General features: G+C 48.7%; 1 protein-coding gene across 2 annotated transcripts in view; it reads right to left on the reverse strand.

Annotated features, from left to right (window-relative positions):
- Window positions 1–19,937, reverse strand: part of LRRN2 (leucine rich repeat neuronal 2) — a 63,699-nt gene that overhangs the window by 38,843 nt on the left and 4,919 nt on the right. Inside the window, exon 1 of one of the 2 annotated variants that reach the window (XM_061159898.1) lies at window positions 1,488–2,169. The exons of the other annotated variant lie outside the window; for it this stretch is intronic. The gene's annotated coding sequence lies outside the window, so the exon portion shown is untranslated. Of the gene's footprint in view, window positions 1–1,487; window positions 2,170–19,937 lie in introns of those variants that run through there. 2 annotated transcript variants of the gene reach the window in all.

Below are 19,937 nucleotides of genomic sequence, written 5' to 3' on the forward strand. Positions count from 1 at the left end.
GGCTGGGACTGGCTCTCTTGCCACCTCTCCTCTCCCAACAGAGGGATGGCACGGGGGCTTGAGCAAGCCCGTCCATTGGGTGCCGTGCCCAGGTGGAGACAAGCCACCTTGAGGGGCCCTTCCAGTCACTTAATCGCATTTGGCTCCACACCTGAGGTTGAGGCTTCCAACTGCTCCCCAAATCCTCCTTAATTAAACCTCCAGAGGCCCCTGCTGAGGGACAACTCTGGTCCTCTTTGATGGGCAAAAACACCCTGGTGGCCCTCTTAGCCGAGGGTGGGTACTTTCAGGCCCCAAATGTGGTCTGCGCAGCCTGCACCAGCCGGCTTGCCTGGAGCAGCTGGGAGGGCCGGAGTGACAAGCAGGAGCCGGAAGGGCCTCTCTCCATTGTGCTAAAACGAGCCACCTGCAAATCAGATGCAAAATACCATGCAAATACGGCATGTATTAATTTGGAACCAACAGCTTTGGGCATTTTAGGCAATAAAATGCCAGCCCTGTATGTGATCATATTTACTGCCCCAATTTTCCTTTTCTGATATTCCAAGTGAAACTGAAAGTGCAGTTATGTAAGCTATCAAATGTCTCTCTTGCATATGTCTAGGCACAGGGATAAGTTAGACATTACTGCTACCTATGTAAACACAGATGCAACTGCATCCACGGCAAATATTACTGAACACCTACTGTGTGTAAGACACCAGGCTGGGAACTAACAGAAGCGCACGAAGTGCCCTCAGCTGAGCTTAGGACAAGAGACATCTATTAGGTGCCTATTACTAAACCCTTATTAAATGCCAGCTACTAGTTATGTGACCCTAGGCAAGTGAGTTTTCTCACCTGAAAATGGAGGAACGCAAATGTACTTCAGGGGGTGAGTAATTAAACTGGAGCACAACCCCATCAGGGACCACCACTCCGCAACAAAGAGGAGCCAACTACCAATACAGTGAACAAGCTGACTGCAGCCCAAGGAAACTGGGCTGCTGGGAAAGAAGCCAATGTTGAAGGATATAGACTGTACGATCCCACTGATGTAACACCTGTGAAATAACACCACCACAGAGATAGGGGACATGGTCAGAGGCTGGCGAACATTAGGGATGGGCTGTGTAGCTGTGAAGGTAGCAGCAGGGAGCCCTGTGACTGTCCAGGTAAGGATCTTGATTGTGGTGGTGGTTACACAAAGCTATATACACAAATGAAATTTGGATAAACTCTATGAATTTCATCCGTGCTGGTCTCCTGGTTTTGATATTGAACTATAGCCACATAAGATGTTAATGCTGGGGGAGGCTGGATGAAGCATACTCAGGAATTCCTGGTACGCTTCTTTGCACTTCCAGTGAATCTATACTTATTCCAAGACAAAACGTTTTTCTAAAAATAAGGTATATAGTACCTACAGGATAAGGTTGTTTTTAAGGTTCAATGAATTAATACAGAGCACTTCACACAGCATCTAGAACATGGCAAGCCTTCATTACCTGTTGTTACTTCCTGCCAGTTTCTGGGAGCATCACATCAATAAGTCACGGAGACCTCTGTTCTCAAGGAGCTTCCAATCCAACGAGATAGGAAGACACGGGAAAGAGATTTTTCATATGGCATGCTGAGTGCGCTCAGTACAAGAGAAGAGGTCTTCAGTCTTCGGGGAAGCTTTCCTGGGAAAGATGTCACCAGAGCTGAGTGCTGAAGCTCAGGGAGAGCTGACCAGGTGAGTGTGCATGAAAGGCACCCAGGCAGGGCAAGAGCAGAGCAAAGCTTACGGTGCAGAGCTGCAGAGAAGGCTTACTCGTGCATTTAGGGGGCAGAGAGTGGTAGGCAAGGAGGCTGCAAAGCAGGCAGGAGCCAAGCAGGGAGCCACTGGGAACCAGCCCTCTGGAGCTGAGTGTGGGGGCCGCTGCCCCGTGCCCACCTCAGCCACCTGTTCCTTCCTCTGGATTACCCCGGCACTCTGCTCCTGGGGTCCCCAGAGCCTGATGGGTCCTGCTGTTCTGTGCTAAAAGAGGGACTCTAAGTGCCTGGGAAAGGTGAGAGGCCCGTGCAGGCTCTGCAGAGCCCACTGGGATCGCCCTGAGCTGCGTAGCAGGTAAATCTACACAAACCAGATTGCACATCACATTCCAACCCACCTCCTCCTTCCCCACCCGTGTAGGTTTGTTTGTTTTTCTTTGGTACCACTCCTTCCACTACTGTCGATAACCCGGAACTTGTCTCTTTTTCGAATACTAGCATGAATGGAACAGTGCAGAGAGCACAGAACTGGGGCCACAAGCACTTAACTCTTCGCTGACCAGCCCCATGGCTGCAAGTAAGCCACGGAACCTTTCTGAGCAGTAGTTTCCTCTGCTATGAAACAACTGATCATAATACATACCCCAGTTTCCTCAAAGAGGTGGCTCAAAGGCCTTTAAAAAACACTATGATGACATATGTAAAAGAGCTTTGTAGGTTGCAAACAACTGTCCAGGTGCAGAAGATTACTGCTATTGTTCCTGAAAGAACTATTGGTGAAGAGGAGTCTACCCCTCTGGCTGGAAAACCAGAGTAAACCTTCTCTGAAGCTGGATAAGGTCTTTAGCTGGGGTAGGAGAGTGAAGGGAAAGGAGACAGGACCATCAACCCTGCTTCCTTTCACAGGGGAACACAGGTAAGGCAGTGGCCATCTGGTCTACCAACGCTGCACTTGGGGCTGGCTTTTCCCTTCACCCTTTCTCTTGCGATCCTTTTTGTATTTAAAGATCTTTCACTAACTAATTCACTCCTCAAATACTTTTTGTACACCTAATCTGTGTTACAAAAGTGAGCTTAACAGCCAGTGTCTCTACCCTCACAGGGTCACAGTCTACTGGCAGAGATGGACATTTGTCCAACAAGCACCCAAGCATACAGGGCATTATGAGTGTGTCCAACAGGGACCTGATAAAATTCTGCAGGTACCCTGGGGAAGCTTTTTGAAAGAAGGGTTATTTGAGTTGAGATCTGAAAGCTAACCAGAATTGAGGGAGAAGTATGGAATGGGAAGAGTGACAAAAGGCCAGGGTACAGCATGTGTGAAAACCGTGAGGCAAAGAATTTAGCAAAGAATGGAAAGAAGGCAGTGTGCAGAGTGTAGAGCATGAGGGTGGTAGGGGCACTGGGAATCATTGAGGAGTTTTCAGAGTACAGAAAAACTGGGACCAGATCAGATCTGCTTCCTTAAAAGCTATTCCAGCAGCTATTTGGAGACCGGACTGGCAAGGGCAGATGTAGATACTCAAATCAGAAGGGGATTCCAGTGTCCGAGGCGAGAGGTGAAGGCAGTATGAAGGGGAGTGTGAAGATGGGGAGTGGGGGGACATGGGCGCTGTTCCAGAGACTGGCCAGGACCTGTGGATGCACTTAGCAAGTGCATCCATAACGGGGTAAAGGGAAGAGTTGACAAGGACTCCCAGTACGGAACTGGCTTGAGGTGGCGGCATTCAAAATCCAGGCAATGCTGGAGGGGTCCAGGCAGGGGAGCTGAGGGGCAGTGGAGATTCAGGAGGACTACGACTCTGTCTTTAGATATGCACGGCTGAGGTTTCTCGGGACACCCCACTTCGTCAACTAGGCAGGCGGACACAGGGACATGGAACTCAAGAGGAAACGTGCGGGCGACACCCATGCACAGGGCTGACAGAAGAAGCCTGCCATGAAATGATCTAGGGACAGCTACCCCGTCAGGAAAGAAGACCGTGAGCCAGACTATAAGCATTGCCAGCGTTGAGAGGCAGAGAAGGGAAGGATGAGTCAGCAAAGACGACCTGGAATAACCAGAAAAGCCAGGAATAGGGGGTCAGAGAAGCCGGGGGAAAAGAAGTGTCAGGAGTGAAAAACGGCTCTGACAACTAAAAACTGTTGCCTGCGCTTAGCGCCATGGAAAGCTGTTTCACGGAGGAGGCGGGGCGAGGGAGCGGTGGGAGGGCAGAAATGGAAGCCCGCGCAGCCGGTCCTTTCAAGACACGGCCCCTAAGGAGGCGACGCTGGCTCGAGGACGCTTTCTGTTGTGGCTGGAGATGGGAGAGGCATGAGCATGGCTGCAAGGACGTCCCGAGACCAGAGGACAGGGTGTGCGGCACAGACGGAGCGGGAGCTGGGCCGCAGGGGCGACACGGCCTCCCGCCTCGGCTCAGACGGGCGGGAGGAGCAGGACTGGGCAGAGGCAGGTGGGCCTCCGGGCTTGATGCAAGAGTTGAGGGTGTTCTCCTGACGGCTCCTGTGTCTCTGTGAAGCAGGAAGCGAGGTCTTGAGCTGAGAGTGAGGGCGTAGGTAGAGTTTTGGGAAGGAAGGTGTGAACTAGTCATCGTGGAGAATTGAGAGGGAGATAACCATAGGAATGTGGTAGGAACACTTCTGAAGAATAAGTTGGGTTGGTGATGGTGAATTTTTATATGTCCCAATCTGCCTCATTTTGAGTCTTTTTCTAGCAGGTTTGTTGACTGGATGCAGGCAGAAAGCAGCATATAGAGTGGTTAATCCAGAACTGGGACTTTGCCAGACTGGAACAATAAAAAGACAGTGAGTCAGGAGAGTTTAGGATACTAGCAGGAGAGTTCTTTTTTTCCCCACCATTTATTTTTATTAGTTGGAGGCTAATTACTTTACAATATTGTAGTGGTTTTTGCCATGGATTTACATGTGTTCCCCATCCCGATCACCCCTCCCGCCTCCCTCCCCATCCCATCCCTCTGGGTCTTCCCAGTGCACCAGCCCTGAGCACTTGTCTCATGCATCCAGCCTGGGCTGGTGGTCTCTTTCACCCTTGATAGTATACTTGTTTCAATGCTGTTCTTTCAGAACATCCCACCCTCACCTTCTCCCACAGAGTCCCAAAGTCTGTTCCGTACATCTGTGTCTCTTTTTCTGTTTTGCATATAGGGTTATCGTTACCATCTTTTAAAATTCCTTATATATGCGTTAGTATACTGTATTGGTGCTTATCTTTCTGGCTTACTTCACTCTGTATAATGGGCTCCAGTTTCATCCATCTCATTAGAACTGATTCAAATGAATTCTTTTTAATGGCTGAGTAATAGTCCATGGTGTATATGCACCACAGCTTCCTTATCCATTCATCTGCTGATGGGCATCTACGTTGCTTCCATGTCCTGGCTATTATAAACAGTGCTGCGATGAACATTGGGGTGCACGTGTCTCTTTCAGATCTGGTTTCCTCAGTGTGTATGCCCAGGAGTGGGATTGCTGGGTCATATGGCAGTTCTATTTCCTGTTTTTTAAGGAATCTCCACACTGTTCTCCATAGTGGCTGTACTAGTTTGCATTCCCACCAACAGTGTAAGAGGGCTCCCTTTTCTCCACACCCTCTCCAGCATTTATTGCTTGTAGACTTTTGAATAGCAGCCATTCTGACTGGCATGTAATGGTACCTCACTGAGGTTTTGATTTGCATTTCTCTGATAATGAGTGATGTTGAGCATCTTTTCATGTATTTGTTAGCCATCTGTATGTCTTCTTTGGAGAAATGTCTGTTTAGATCTTTGGCCCATTTTTTGATTGGGTCATTTATTTTTCTGGAATTGAGCTGCAAGAGTTGCTTGTATATTTTTGAGATTAATCCTTTGTCTGTTTCTTCGCTATTATTTTCTCCCATTCTGAAGGCTGTCTTTTCACCTTGCTTATAGTTTCCTTTGTTGTGCAAAAGCTTTTAAGTTTAATTAGGTCCCATTTGTTTATTTTTGCTTTTATTTCTGATATTCTGGGAGGTGGGTCATAGAGGATCTTGCTGTGATATATGTTGGAGAGTGTTTTGCCTATGTTCTCCTCTAGGAGTTTTATAGTTTCTGGTCTTACATTTAGATCTTTAATCCACTTTGAGTTTATTTTTGTGTATGGTGTTAGAAAGTGTTATAGTTTCATTCTTTTGCAAGTGCTTGATCAGTTTTCCCAGCACCACTTGTTAAAGAGTTTGTCTTTTTTTCATTGTATATCCTTGCCTCCTTTGTCAAAAATAAGGTGTCCGTAGGTACGTGGATTTATCTCTGGGCTTTCTATTTTGTTCCACTGATCTATATTTCTGTCTTTGTGCCAGTACCATACTGTCTTGATGACTGTGGCTTTGTAGTAGAGCCTGAAGTCAGGCAGGTTGATTCCTCCAGTTCTATTCTTCTTTCTCAAGATTGCTTTGGCTATTTGAGGTTTTTTGTATTTCCATACAAATTGTGAAATTATTTGTTCTAGTTCTGTGAAGAATACCATTGGTAGCTTGATAGGGATTGAATTGAATCTATAGATTACTTTGGGTAGTATACTCATTTTCACAATATTGATTCTTCCAATCCATGAACATGGTATATTTCTCCATCTGTTTGTGTCATCTTTGATTTCTTTCATCAGTGTTTTATAGTTTCTATGTATAGGTCTTTTGTTTCTTTAGGTAGATATACTCCTAAGTATTTTATTCTTTTTGTTGCAATGGTGAATGGTATTGTTTCCTTAATTTCTCTGTTTTCTCATTGTTAGTGTATAGGAATGCAAGGGATTTCTGTGTGTTAATTTTATATCCTGCAACTTTACTATATTCATTGATTAGCTCTAGTAATTTTCTGGTAGAGTCTTTAGGGTTTTCTATGTAGAGGATCATGTCATCTGCAGACAGTGAGAGTTTCACTTCTTCTTTTCCTATCTGGATTCCTTTTATTTCTTTTTCTGCTCTGATTGCTGTGGCCAAAACTTCCAAAACTATGTTGAATAGTAGTGGTGAGAGTGGGCACCCTTGTCTTGTTCCTGATTTTAGGGGAAATGCTTTCAATTTTTCACCATTGAGGATAATGTTTGCTGTGGGTTTGTCATATATAGCTTTTATTATGTTGAGGTATGTTCCTTCTATTCCTGCTTTCTGGAGAGTTTTTATCATAAATGGATGTTGAATTTTGTCAAAGGCTTTTTCTGCATCTATTGAGATAATCATATGGTTTTTATCTTTCAATTTGTTAATGTGGTATATTACATTGATTGATTTGCAGATATTAAAGTATCCTTGCATTCAGCAGGAGAGTTCTTAAAGTGATGGAACATGGAACCTCTCTGGATTCGAAGAGTAGGCAGAATAAAGTCATGGATGGCAAGAAAGTAGAGGTGCCCTCGGACCGAAGACTCTAGAACACAGGTCCCAAAGGATCAACGTCCATATGAACCAAAGGTCTCAGCGAGGTTAAAAATGGCTGTGTGAGAGTCTGAGATAACAAGCCGGGGGCTAGGAGGTTGTGGCCAGAAAGCAGGGGACTCTATCAGGTGACCTCCAGGCAAGGGCAAGATCCAGTGTGTGACTCTGGGAGTGGGAGGCTGAGGGGAAGACCCGTAAAGGGGCTGATGGGCCTGGGGGTAGAACTCGTTGCCCATAGAGTCACTGAGCTCACTCCGAATGATGGACAGACTTGCTCCAGGGGAGGATGCCTAGGGGCAGAGGCCAAAGGCTTCTATGAACAAGAGGGCGCTTGGGGATGACAAGGGGAAGGTGGAGATGAAGCCTAATTTTTGAGATTTGGGGAAGAATGGTCTCTTAGGGGAGTTACATTCCCTTGCACCTTAAGTACATTCTCCAGAGTGGAAGGTCAGAAAAGAAAGCAAAAAGAGTCTTGAGAAGAGGTAACAGATACAGCACAGGGTCAGAAGTCAAGAAATGAACACCAGTCCTGATTTCACTTGCATGCTATGTGACCTTGGGCAGGTCCTTCCCCCTTCCCAAGCCTCAGATTTCACATTAATAAAAATAGGTTGGGGAAACGGCTAAGCTAGCCCTCCCCAGATGGGTTACAGGTGTGCTCAGACACGGGGCCCCTCAGCCCCCGAGTCAGAGTTCCTGAGCCGCCGTCATCACGTCAGAGTGCTGCACGGTGCACAAGAGCGCGGGGAAGCGTGGGACAGACTCTCCAGGACCAGCTGGCTCAGCGCTACGTCTCGGAAGGGGCTGTGGGGAGGCCGACGGAAGAACAGACAGACTCTGGCTGCTGGCAGAAGCCCATCTGCTGGCAGAGATGGAAGCCAAGTGCCCAGCTCCCCTCCACTCCCTCCCAGCAACAGCTGAAGGGCTGGGACCCACAAGGCTGCCCAGGTGAGCCAGTGCGGCTGCTCCTCTCCCATCCTGGGCTGGGGGGTCGCGGGTGGCCCCCTCAAGCCTCCGCAGCAACTTATGGAAGTGGAGGAGCGACCTCCTCTTGGCTCCTGCAAGACTTCCCAGTTCTAAAAACGGGCTCCCTATTTCCAAGGAGTCAGGCAGAATGTCTCAGGGCACGGGACCCAGAAAGAGCCTTCAAAGTGCAGACCACTCTGGGGCCACCACTCCTTGGAGATCCACAGATAAGCACTACATGGCTGACCTTGGGTTCCCCTCTGTCGGCCACCAGCCCTCCTCAGCCCCCCTCCGCCTCCTGTCCAACGCTAATGCTTAGGGACTGCACAGGCAACTTAGTTAAACCCTAATCATAATATTAGCAAAGACCAGCATCTGGCCCAGGGCTTTGTACACAGTAGGTACTCAGTAAACATTTACTGAATAAATGAAGACTATTTTCAAATACTTAGAAAACTTGACCAAGCCCACCAAAATTGCTTAAATTATTTATCACATTGCTATTTATTGGCATAGATAAAACATTATTTTTTAAATTCTTTGATATTTATTGGTGCCAGGGGCTTCCCTGGTAGCTCAGCTGGTAAAGAATATGCCTGCAATGCAGGAGACCCTGGTTTGATTCCTGGGTCGGGAAGATCCCCCTGGAGAAGAGAGAGGCTACCCACTCCAGTATTCTTGGGCTTCCCTGCTGGCTCAGATAGTAAAGAATCTGCCTGCAATGTGGGAGACCTGGGTTTGATCCCTGGGTTGAGAAGATCCTCTGAGGGAGGGCATGGCAACCCACACTCCAGTATTCTTGCCTGGAGAATCCCCATGGACAGAGGAGCCTGGCAGGCTACAGTCCATGGGGTCACAAAGAGTTGGAAACAACTGAGCAACTAAGCACAGCACAGTACTATATGCCAATTGCTGAAGTGTGAGCTGGCTTCATTTCCAGAACCCTGTGAAATGGCTCTGTTAATCCCATTTTACAGATAAGCAAACTGAGGCTCAAAGTGAGGTTATGAGATACGTCCAACATCATAGAAGTGGTAGCCAGTGGCTCTGGGACACTAACCCAGATGCATCCAACTTTAAAGATGGTGGTCTTTTCAACACACCAAGCTACCTCTCACCTAGAGAGACCAGAATGAAGACAGAAGCAAAGACGGTGGCAGAAAAGGGCGAAGACTGTGTGGCACACAGGCGAGGCTCCCCGCTGCCTTGGCCAGGGAAGCAGTTTTGAGGTTGGGTAAGCTTTGCTGAAGAGAAGTGCAGAGGGTCAGGCCCTTGCTCATGCCTCCCTCTTTGATTGCTTGGCTGGACTGCCCACTGCCTATGGGAGCTGGCATCCCACTTAGCACTGCCTGACTTGGTTCTCTGAGTGTGTGAGAGGCCAAGACGCAGCAAAGACCTGTCCTGTGGATAAACCAGCCCTGTCCCCTCCCCACAAGGGGGAAACACTATCTGTCCAAGAGGGACCCTTGTTCTCAGGGCCCAGGGAGCACGCAGGAGATGTCAGAAAACAGAAGGGGTCTGACCTGCACGGATGAACATGGCTGTCAGCCCACACTTGCCTGCTACTGCCTGAAAGGTGAGCAGCTGTAATCCACATCTGTCTGTCCATCTGCATCTCAGGGGCCTGCAGGGAGCTAATGCTCCTCAGATGGGGGGCCTGGACCTGAAGGTCCTCCTTTGCTACAGGTGTTAACCAGCAGAGAACAGGCAGGGCGGGCTGGGAAGGAAAGCGGGCCTCGATTACCCTCCCAAACCTGAACCCCCTCCCCACTGCCAAGCCCCCCTCCGCTCCCCCACAAACTCCCCTAGCTCTGCCTGCCAAGCTCTGCAAATTACCACACATGCCAATAAGTCATTAGGAACCAGAACAGCAAATGTGGGGTTGCCATGGAGACCAGCACCGGGAGCTGGCAGCCCTGCGGGCCGGCCTGTGGCCCCAGTGTGCTGCGCGCAGGGCTGGCAAGGCTGGAATGCCCGGCAGAGGGGAGAGGCGGCCCCGTGGGCGCGGGCTGCGGGGGGCAGCAGGCCAAGCCTCCCGTCCTCCCTGAGGCCCTGCGCGCTGCCAGAGGGCAGGAGCACCAGGCCAGCAGGCAGCCCCTCCCTTCAGAGAGCTGCCTCTCTGCCCGGAGGAGGTGATGAAGCACATTCGGGGACCAGCCCTGGGGACGAAAGCTGATGCCCCAGTAACCTGAGTGGCTGGCCAGAGTCTAGAGGAAGAAGCCCCTGAGGGGTGAGGGCAGGACTACGCTCAACCACCCTCTCCCACCTTCCTGGACGAGGAACTCACGTGCGCTTCGGCCCAGGGCTTAGCACATACACCCACTGGCCACAAATGGGTGAGTATATGGGAATGAACGTGGTCAGTACCCGAGATCTCTGACAGGACAGGAGCAGGCTCTGGACCGAACACGTTTAGGGGGACCTCCGACAAAGCCACTTCTCTCTGGGCCTCGAGTTCATCATTGAGAAAATAACCAGACTGTGTTCCAGACACAGTATACCTCAAAAGGGCTCTGCTGAGCCTCTGAGTTCTGGAGCAATTCCTCCAGTCAGGATCAGGAGGAGGCTGAACAGGGGGGGCTGTGGTTCAGCATTGCTCCAGCTACAGCAGCCGGTATTAATTTCCTGTTGCTGCGGTAACATACTACCACACATTTAGTGGTTTAAAGTAACATAATTGTCTACAATTTGAAATGCCAGAAGTCCAAAATGGGTCTCGTGCATGTGTGCTAAGTTGCTTCAGTCATGTCTGACTCTGCAACCCCACAGACTGTAGCCCGTCAGGATCCTCTGTCCATGGGATTCTCCAGGCAAGAATCCTGGAGTAGGTTGCCATGCCCTTCTCCAGGGGATCTTCCCAACCCAGGGATCAAACCTGCGTCTCTTACTTCTCCTGCATTGGCAGGCAAGCTCTTTACCACTAGCACCACCTGGGAAGTCCAAAATGGATCTCACTGGGCAAAAATCAAGATGTCAGCAGGTATGTGTTCCTTCCTGGAGTCTTGGGGAGAGCCTGTTTCCACGCCTTTTCCAGCTTCTTGAGGCTGCAGCATTCTGTGGCTGATGGTCCCTTCCACCTTCCAAGACAGCAACGGCCAGTCTTCCTCACATGTCATCACTCTGACACTGACTTCTGCTCCCTCCTCCACATTCAGAAAGCCACGTGACTCTCAGTGGCCATCAGTTTTAAATGCTCTGACCTGGACATCTCCTTTTCTCCCTGGGGGACCCTTGCAAGGAAATTCAGAGGAACTCTAGGGCCTGCCCATTGAGAGTGAAAGCTGGCAGCTTGGGCTGTCCCAGCAGGGTATGCAAAGAGGTGGGTCTCCGTGTCCACCAGAAGAGCCCTGTTTTGCGGAATCCACCAGTCTCAACTCTTTCCTCTCCCATCCCTCTGTATCCACATATTTGCATTACCCTGCAGTCATCTGTTCTTGTTTTTGCTTCCGGTCAGGTCGGATGGAGCTGTGTGTGCGGTGTACCCAGGCATGCAGTGAATGACCTCCCCATCAGACCGGGTGACCCCAGAGGCCACGTCCTTGCTTGCTTTGCACCCCACTACCCATTCCCAGCCCTCGGTGCTGCATCTGGTGCAGAAGGTGCACTAGCTTGACAGTCAAAAAGAAGAGATAGCATCTCTTCTCCCCTCACTGTCCCCCTCCTAAATCCATCCAGAGGAGCCCCCAGATGATCTGTAATAAACTCCAGAAACAGCACCCAAGTTCAGAAAGCAAAGGTCTTAGAATCTCCCGGCTAGCACGTCCCTAGGCCCCTTGGGAGCCTAGACTTGCCCTGGGGGAGACGGTGGCCCTCCCTTACAGCATAACCTCTTCTCACTCCTGCAAGATAGTCTCTGCCAAACTGCCTGGGACCCAGTGGAGCTGAGTAACCAAATTCTTATGAGAAGGGTACCCTGAGTATTAATAACAGCCCTAGTGTTTTTTGATTTTATGCAAATTATTCACCCTCTCTCAGCCTTTCTTCCCCCTTGGTATCAACCGATGGCTCATTCCCATTCCTACTTTTATCATGTGCCCCAGGGAACTCTGGAGAAGAAATCTGATAGAGGAGGGGAAAGTTGTTCTTTGGAGGTGGGGCCCTGGAGAGATTGAGGAGAAAGTGAAAATTGCTTAGTCATGTCTGACTCTTTGCGATCCCATGGACTATACAGTCCATGGAATTCTCTAGGCCAGGATACTGGAGTGGGTAGCCTTTCCCTTCTCCAGGGCATCTTCCCAACTCAGGGATTGAACCCATGTCTCCCGCATTGCGGGCAGATACTTTACCAGCTGAGCCACAAGGGAAGCAAGAGGAATTAGCATTTATTGAGCTTCTACTTTGGAGCAGGCACTCTACACAGATTAGCTCATTAGCTCACTTGGTTGGGAACCAGGGCTCTGGAGTCAGAAAGACTGGGAGCTGAATTCCGGGCTGCCATTTGCTGGCTGTGTGTGGCCTCAGGCAAGTTACTTAATGTTTCCCAGCTTTAGTTTCCTCAACAGCAAAATGGGAGAAAATAACATCTACTTCACAGCATTATGTGGATTAAGTGAGATGAATGCAGCATAACTTCTGGCACATCACAAGCACTCAGCAACTCAGCTGTGATCATTAACAAGCCTATGAAGTGGGTGCTATTAATCCAGATGTAAAGATGAGGAGACTGAGGCTCAGAGAGGCAAAATGCCCAAGGGCATATGGTCAGGGAAGGGATGTTAAGCAGCTCTGGTTACAGCTCCTCTGGTCGGCAGGCAGGCCCAGGCTCAGGCCTGCATCCTGGAGGTGACGGTGCTAGGCTGCCAGGAGCCCCGAGGAGGGAGAGCGGACCGCTGGGGAGAAGGCTTCGCCCAAGTGACACTTGGCTCAGGTCAGCCGGTGTCAGGCAGGGGAGGCACCACCAAAGACCCCACCCACTCCAGGGCTGTCTTTCTTCATACTCCAGAAGGAAGCCCGACCCCCAGGACCCAGACAGACCCTCTCTAAGACAAACAAAAGGATGGGGGCACATCTGGGCAGAATTTCATTTCCATTTCGCACTCTTTCTCTCTCTCTAGTTGCTCAGTCATGTCTGACTCTTTGCGACCCCATGGACTGTAGCCCACCAGGCTCCTCTGTCCATGGGTTTTGCCAGGCAAGAATACTGGAGTGGGTAGCCACCCTCTTCTCCAGGGGATCTTCCCGATCCAGGGATCGAACCCAGGCTTCCTGCACTGGAGGCGGGTTCTTTACTGTCTGAGCCAGCAGGGAAGCCCCATTTCACTACACATGAAACTACTGTGATGTTCTAGGAGTAACCTACCCAAGAGGAGCCTAGGCAGTGAGAAATGAAGAAGAGAAGTTGGCTGCAGACAGGGCCCCAGGGAATTGCAGAGAATCGAGCCCCGAACGTGAGGAGGCTGGGGGCTCATGGATGGCCCCAGACTGCGAGACACTGGGTCCATGAAAACCACCAGAGAGCTGGGGCTGGGACTGAGAAGAGCAAGAGGGTTTCAAGGGACAGAGGGCAGCTGGCTCTGCAAAGGAGAGGCCAAGAACACTGAAGGGCTGCCTTCCTGTTCCCCGAGAGCATAAAGGGGACCCAGAAACCCAGGTGATGGGGAAGGGCCACTCCAGAGACAAACGCCTGCCCTTGCAGCTTCTACACCTGCCGCCTTACCCCCAGCCACACACCCTCCCCTGGCCTGGCCACCGGTCCCCCCTCCCACCCCACAAGCTCCCCTCCAGAGAGTCCTCCTCTCTGCAGATCCAAATCCCACCCTGTTTTCCAGGCCCAAATCAGCTGTACCTCCTCAGGGAAGAATATACTCCCACACAGAGCTCACAGCTCTGATAACATTTATAGTCTAAATCACACAGTTTAGCACTTGGTTTTAAATACTGTCTGGTATTATTCCCTCTTTATTTCTTGTGACTGTAAGTTTTGCCTTTCCAGTGACCAGGAGGTTTCCTTACCAGTAAAGACCGTGTCTACTGTTTCTTTATCTTCTCTCCCCTCCACCCACTATTGCCTGGGAGGCCGTGCCCTTCATGAGATGACTTGTTGGGACAATGTGGATTGACTAAACCAGCTTCAAGGCCTGGAGAACTTCTTCCCACCTAGTAAAACATGGAAATGGATGGCCCCAACCTTGGGGTTTCAAAGTATCAGACCATACCACCCCCTGTCCTAAATGCTGCAAAAGCTCCCCTCACTCTGAGAAAAAAACAAACTCCCTAGCCCAGCTCCACGGCTCGCCAAGATCTGGCCTCCTCAATCCCGCCAGGCACAGCCCTGCCTCCAAGTCCTGTACCTGCACCTTCTGCTTTCCTCATGCCACTTTCTCAGCAAGGTCCGCCTGGACAAAGCTAGAGTCTCCTCCTTTAAGGCTCTCCTATCCCCCTTCCTGGCTTTATTTTTCTGTTTAGCACTTGCCAACTTTCTATTAGGTTGGTACAAACATAATTGCAGTTTTGGACTGTGACTTTTAAATCATTATAACTAAGCTCAAATACTCTCTTTGGGATTGGAATGAAACTGACTTTTTCCACTCCCGTGGCCACTGCTGAGTTTTCCAAATTTGCTGGCATATTGAGTGCAGCACTTAAACAGCATCATTGTCTGTGTGTTAGTCGCTCAGTCATGTCTGACTCTTTGCAACCCCACAAAGTGTAGCCTGCCAGGCTTCTCTGTCCATGGAATTCTCCAGGAAAGAATACTGGAGTGGACTGCCATTCCCTTCCCCAGAGGATCTTCCTGACCCAGGGATCAAACCCTGGTCTCCTGCATCACAGGCAGATTCTTTACCATCGGAGCTACAGGGAAGTCAATCATCATTGTTTAGGATTTTAAATAGCTCATCTGGCATTTCATCACCTCCACTAGCTTTATTCGTAGTCATGCTTCCTAAGGCCCACTTGATTTCACATTCCAGGATGTCTGGTTCAGTAGTGATCACACCATTGTGGTTATCCGAGTCATTAATATCTTTTTTGTATAGTTCTTCTGTGTATTCTTGCCACCTCTTCTTAATATCTTCTGCTTCTGTTAGGTCCTTGCTGTTTCTGTCCTTTATTGAGCCTATCTTTGCATGAAATATTCCCTTGGTATCTCCAATCTTCTTGAAGAGATCTCTAGTCTTTCCCATTCTATTGTTCTTTGCATTGTTCACTTCAGGCTTTCTTATCTCTCCTTCCTATTCTCAGGTACTTTGCATTCAGTTGGGTATATCTTTCCCTTTCGCCTTTCACTTCTCTTCTTTTCTCAGCTACTTGTAAGACCTCCTCAGACAACCACTTTGCCTCCTTGCATTTCTTTTTCTTGGGGATGGTTTCGGCCACCACCTCTCGTACAATGTTACGAACCTCTGTCCATAGTTGTTCAGGCACTCTGCCTACTCTATCTAATCCCTTGAATATATTCCTCACCTCCACTGCAAAATCATAAAGGGATTTGATTTAGGTCATACCTGAATGGTCTAGTGGTTTTCTCTACTTTCTTCAATTTAAGTCTGAATTTTGCAATAAAGAGTTCGTTGTCTGAGCCACAGTCAGCTCCAGGTCTTGTTGCTGGCTCAGAGAAAAAGCAAGGGAATTCCAGAAAAACATCTACTTCTGCTTCATTGACTATCCTAAAGCCTTGGACTGTGTAGATCACAACAAACTGTGGAAAATTCTTAGAGATGGGAATACCAGACTACCTCCTGCGAAACCTGTATGTAGGTCAAGAGGCAACAGTTAGAACTGAACATGGAACAACAGACTGGTTCCAACTTAGGAAAAGGAGTAAGTCAAGGCTGTATATTGTTACTCTGCTTATTTAACTTATATGCAGAGTACATCATGTGAAATGCTGGGCTGGTTGAATCACAAGCTGGAATAAAGATTGCCGGGAGAAATATCAACAACCTCAGATATGCAGATGATACCACTCTAATGGCAGAAAGTAAAGAGGAACTAAAGAACCTCTTGATAAAGGTGAGAGAAGAGAGTGAAAAAGCTGGTTTAAAACTCAACATTCAGAAAACTACGATCATGTCATCTGGTCCCATTACTTCATGACAAATAGATGAGGAATAAGTGGGAACCGTGACAGATTTTAATTTTCTTGGGCTCCAAAATCACTGTGACCAGTGACTGCAGTCATGGAATTAAAAGATGCTTGCTCCTTGGAAGAAAAGCTATGACAAACCTAGACAGTGTATTAAAAAGCAGAACATGACTTTGCTGACAAACGTCCATCTAGTCAAAGCTATGGTTTTCCCAATAGTCATGTACAGTTGTGAGAATTGAAACATAAAGAAGGCTGAGCACCAAAGAATCGATGCTTTCGAATTGTGGTGCTGGAGAAGCCTCTTGAGAGTCCCTTGGACTGCAAGGAAATCCAACCAGTCCATCCTAAAGGAGACCAGTCCTGGGTGTTCACTGGAAGGACTGATGCTAAAGCTGAAGCTCCAATACTTTGGCCACCTGATGTGAAGAGCTGACTCACTGGAAAAAGACCCTGATGCTGGGGAAAGACTGAAGGTAGGAGGAGAAGAGGGTGACAGAGGATGAGATGGTTGAATGGCATCACCGACTCAATGGACTTGAGTTTGAGCAAACTCCGGGAGATAGTGAAGGACAGGGAAGCCTGGTGTGCTGCAGTCCATGGGGTTGCAGAGTCGGACCCGACTTAGTGACTGAACAACAACAACAGGGTCAAACACATTTTTTTTTTTTTTTTTCAAACACATCTTTATTAGTCAAAGTAGGAACCATTACAACCAACACAGTTTTGCCAACGAGAAATGTTTGCCAATTCCTATGGCATAAAGATTCATGCTTTGGGATTCAACCAACTCTTGGAAAGCTTTTTCTGCCTCCTGCTGGTTGTGGAAGTGTTTTCCCTGCAAAAAGTTGTCAAGGTGCTTGAAGAAGTGGGTTGGGGAAAGGTCAGGTGAATATGGCGGATGAGGCAAAACTTCGTAGCCCAATTCTTTCAACTTTTGAAGCACTGACTGTGCGACACGGGATTCAGAGTTGTTGTGGAGAAGAACTGGGCCCTTTCTGTTGACCAGTGCCAGCTGTAGGCGTTGCAGTTTTTGGAGAATCTCATGGATTAGCTGAGCATACTTCTCAGATGTAATGGTTCACTGGGATTCAGAAAGCTGCATTGGACCGGCAGCCGACCACCAAACAATGACCATGACCTTTAGAGGGGGCAAGTTTGGCTTTTGAGAAGTGCTTTGGAGCTGCTTATTCCAACCACTGAGCTGGTTGTTGCCGGTTGTCACATAAAATCCACTTTTTGTCATATGTCACAATCCAATTGAGAAATTGTTTGTTGTTATTGTGTAGAATAAGAGAAGATACTTCAAAATGACGATTTTTTTTTTTTCATTCGAGGTCAGCTCATGAGGCATTCACTTATTGAGTTTTTTCACCTTTCCAATTTGATTCAGATGTCGAATGACCACAGAATGGTCAACACTGAATTCTTCTGCAACTTCTCGTGCAGTTTTAAGAGGATCAGCTTTGATAATCCTCTCAGTTGGTCCTTGCCAACTTCCAATGGCCGGCCACTGTGCTCCTCATCTTCAAGGCCCCCATCTCCTTTGTAAATCTTTCTGAACCACCACTGCACTGTAAGTCCATTCACAGTTTCTGGGCCAAATGCACTGTTAATACTGTGAGTTGTCTCCACTGCTTTATGACCCATTTTGAACTCAAGAAAATTGCTCAAATTTGCTTTTTGTCTAACATCATTTCCCTAGTCTAAAATAAATATACAACAAACAGCAATACGTCATTAGCAAAAAAACATAAAGCGAGAAATGCACATTAAAATGACATATAACATAACCACATTTATTTAAGAATATATTCCAATATCAATAGGCAAAGTTCGACAATGTAAAACTGCAATTACTTTTGCACCAACCTAATAATACATAGCTGACTACTGAACGATGTGGGGTTTGGGGCACTGACCCTCTCTCTGCACAGTTGAAAATCTGAGTTTAATTTATAATCAACCCTCTATTTTGTAGTTCTGTATCCACAGATTCAGCCAAGCATGTTAGGGGTAATGTAGTGCTTCAGCATTTGCTACTAAAAAAAAAAAAAATGCAGTTAAAACCTATGTGGTTCAGGGTCAACTGTACTATTTATTTACTCTATCCTCAGACAATAAAGTATGAACTCTGTAAGGGTGATGATCTCTGGTTGCTTAGTTATTTGTACCCAGCCTCTGACACAGGTGCTTCATAAATACTTGCTGAATGAAGACACCCCAGCGCCACCCTGGTCTGGGATGGTGGAGGCACAGCTGTGCTCAGAGCAGGACAATGGACAGGAAATTCTGTAGGTTCTCCCGAGATGAAAGTGAAAGTGACTCAGTTGTGTCCGACTCTTTGCGACCCCATGGACTGTACAGTCCATGGAATTCTCCAGGCCAGAATACTGGAGTGGGTAATCTTTCCCTTCTCTGGGGGAATCTTCCCAACCCAGGGATTGAACCCAGGTCTCCCGCATTGTAGGTGGATTTGTTACCAGCTGAGGCACAAGGGAAGCCCAAGAATACTGGAGTGGGTAGCCTATCCCTTCTCCAGCAGATCTTCCTGACCCAGGAATCGAACGGGGGTCTCCTGCATGGCAGGCAGATTCTTTACCAACTGAGCTATCGGGGAAGCCCAAGGGTTCCACAATTCCAATCCCGGGCCAACTCTGGGCAAGCACCTTCTGCTGGGAGGGCTCTCCAAGGAGCCGGTGAAGGGTGAGGGTGAGGACCAGGCAGAGTCAAGTGTCAAGTGTCCAGCCCCTCCCCTCCGCCCACACAGCGTTCACACTTCCAGCCTGCCCATCCGCTGCCCCTGTGGTCGCTCCATCTCCTGGGCATCACCACCCCTGCCCTCCCAGTCCAGATACTTCCATCACCTGCCTCTGATGCTCACTCTGAGAACACTGTGTAAAGGAACACGGCCTTCCCTGCCTTTCCTCTCTCCTCGCCCTTTTCTTCCCACTCTGGAAGGGATGAGGGAAGACAGATCTCCTTTTCCTGGGGGACCCACACTGGCTGCCTCACAATCACTGCCCCTTCTTCCACATGTTTGCTCCTGGAGGCTCTGCCTTGCAAGATGTTTGCAAAAAGGAACGCTTGTTCTTGTTCTTCCTAACACACAGGAGTCTCATCCCACTGGCAACACCAATCGCAAGCTTTCCCCCTGCCACCGCCGTGTCTGGACTCTGCACTCTGGTTCCCAGGGGCCACTGGGACCTCAGTCACTGGGAGCAGACCTCTCCCAGAGGTCACCTTTGCGTTGGCCCCACTGCTGTGTCAGCCCCCAGGGACTTACTCTTAGGGTGCAGCTCCTCTGAGGTCACTGGCTCCATGTGGCCCCTGAGGCACTTAGCTGAAGCAGAAGGAAAAAATGTTGGTTCTCCAGGAGCTGTCATTTGAGGGAGGAAAAAAAAAGGGAGACCCTTCTTGAAGGTCCCCAAAGAGGGGCAGGCAGCCCCTGGCCTGGACAGGACTTGTCCAAGGGGCATCTTTTTTTTTTCATAATTTTTTTTAATTGAAGGATAATTGCTTTACATAAATTTGTGGTTTTCTGTCATACATCAAAAGGAATCAGCCACAGGTACACCCAGATCCCTTCCCTCCCATCTCCTTCCTTTGGGGAGCAGCTTACCGTAGGAAGTGGAGGAGAATGGGCAGGATGCCACCAGGGCACCTCTTGGCCCAGGAACACTGGGTTCTGGGGGCGTAAGGAGCAGGAGCCCTGCAGTCAGAGAGAATATTGAGTCCTCCCTCAGGTTTTTTCTAGCGACATGTCCTTGAGCAAGTTACTGAACCTGAGTCTCAGTT

This window comes from Dama dama, chromosome 14 (assembly GCF_033118175.1).
Source record: "Dama dama isolate Ldn47 chromosome 14, ASM3311817v1, whole genome shotgun sequence".
NCBI classification, from domain to species: Eukaryota; Metazoa; Chordata; class Mammalia; order Artiodactyla; family Cervidae; genus Dama; species Dama dama.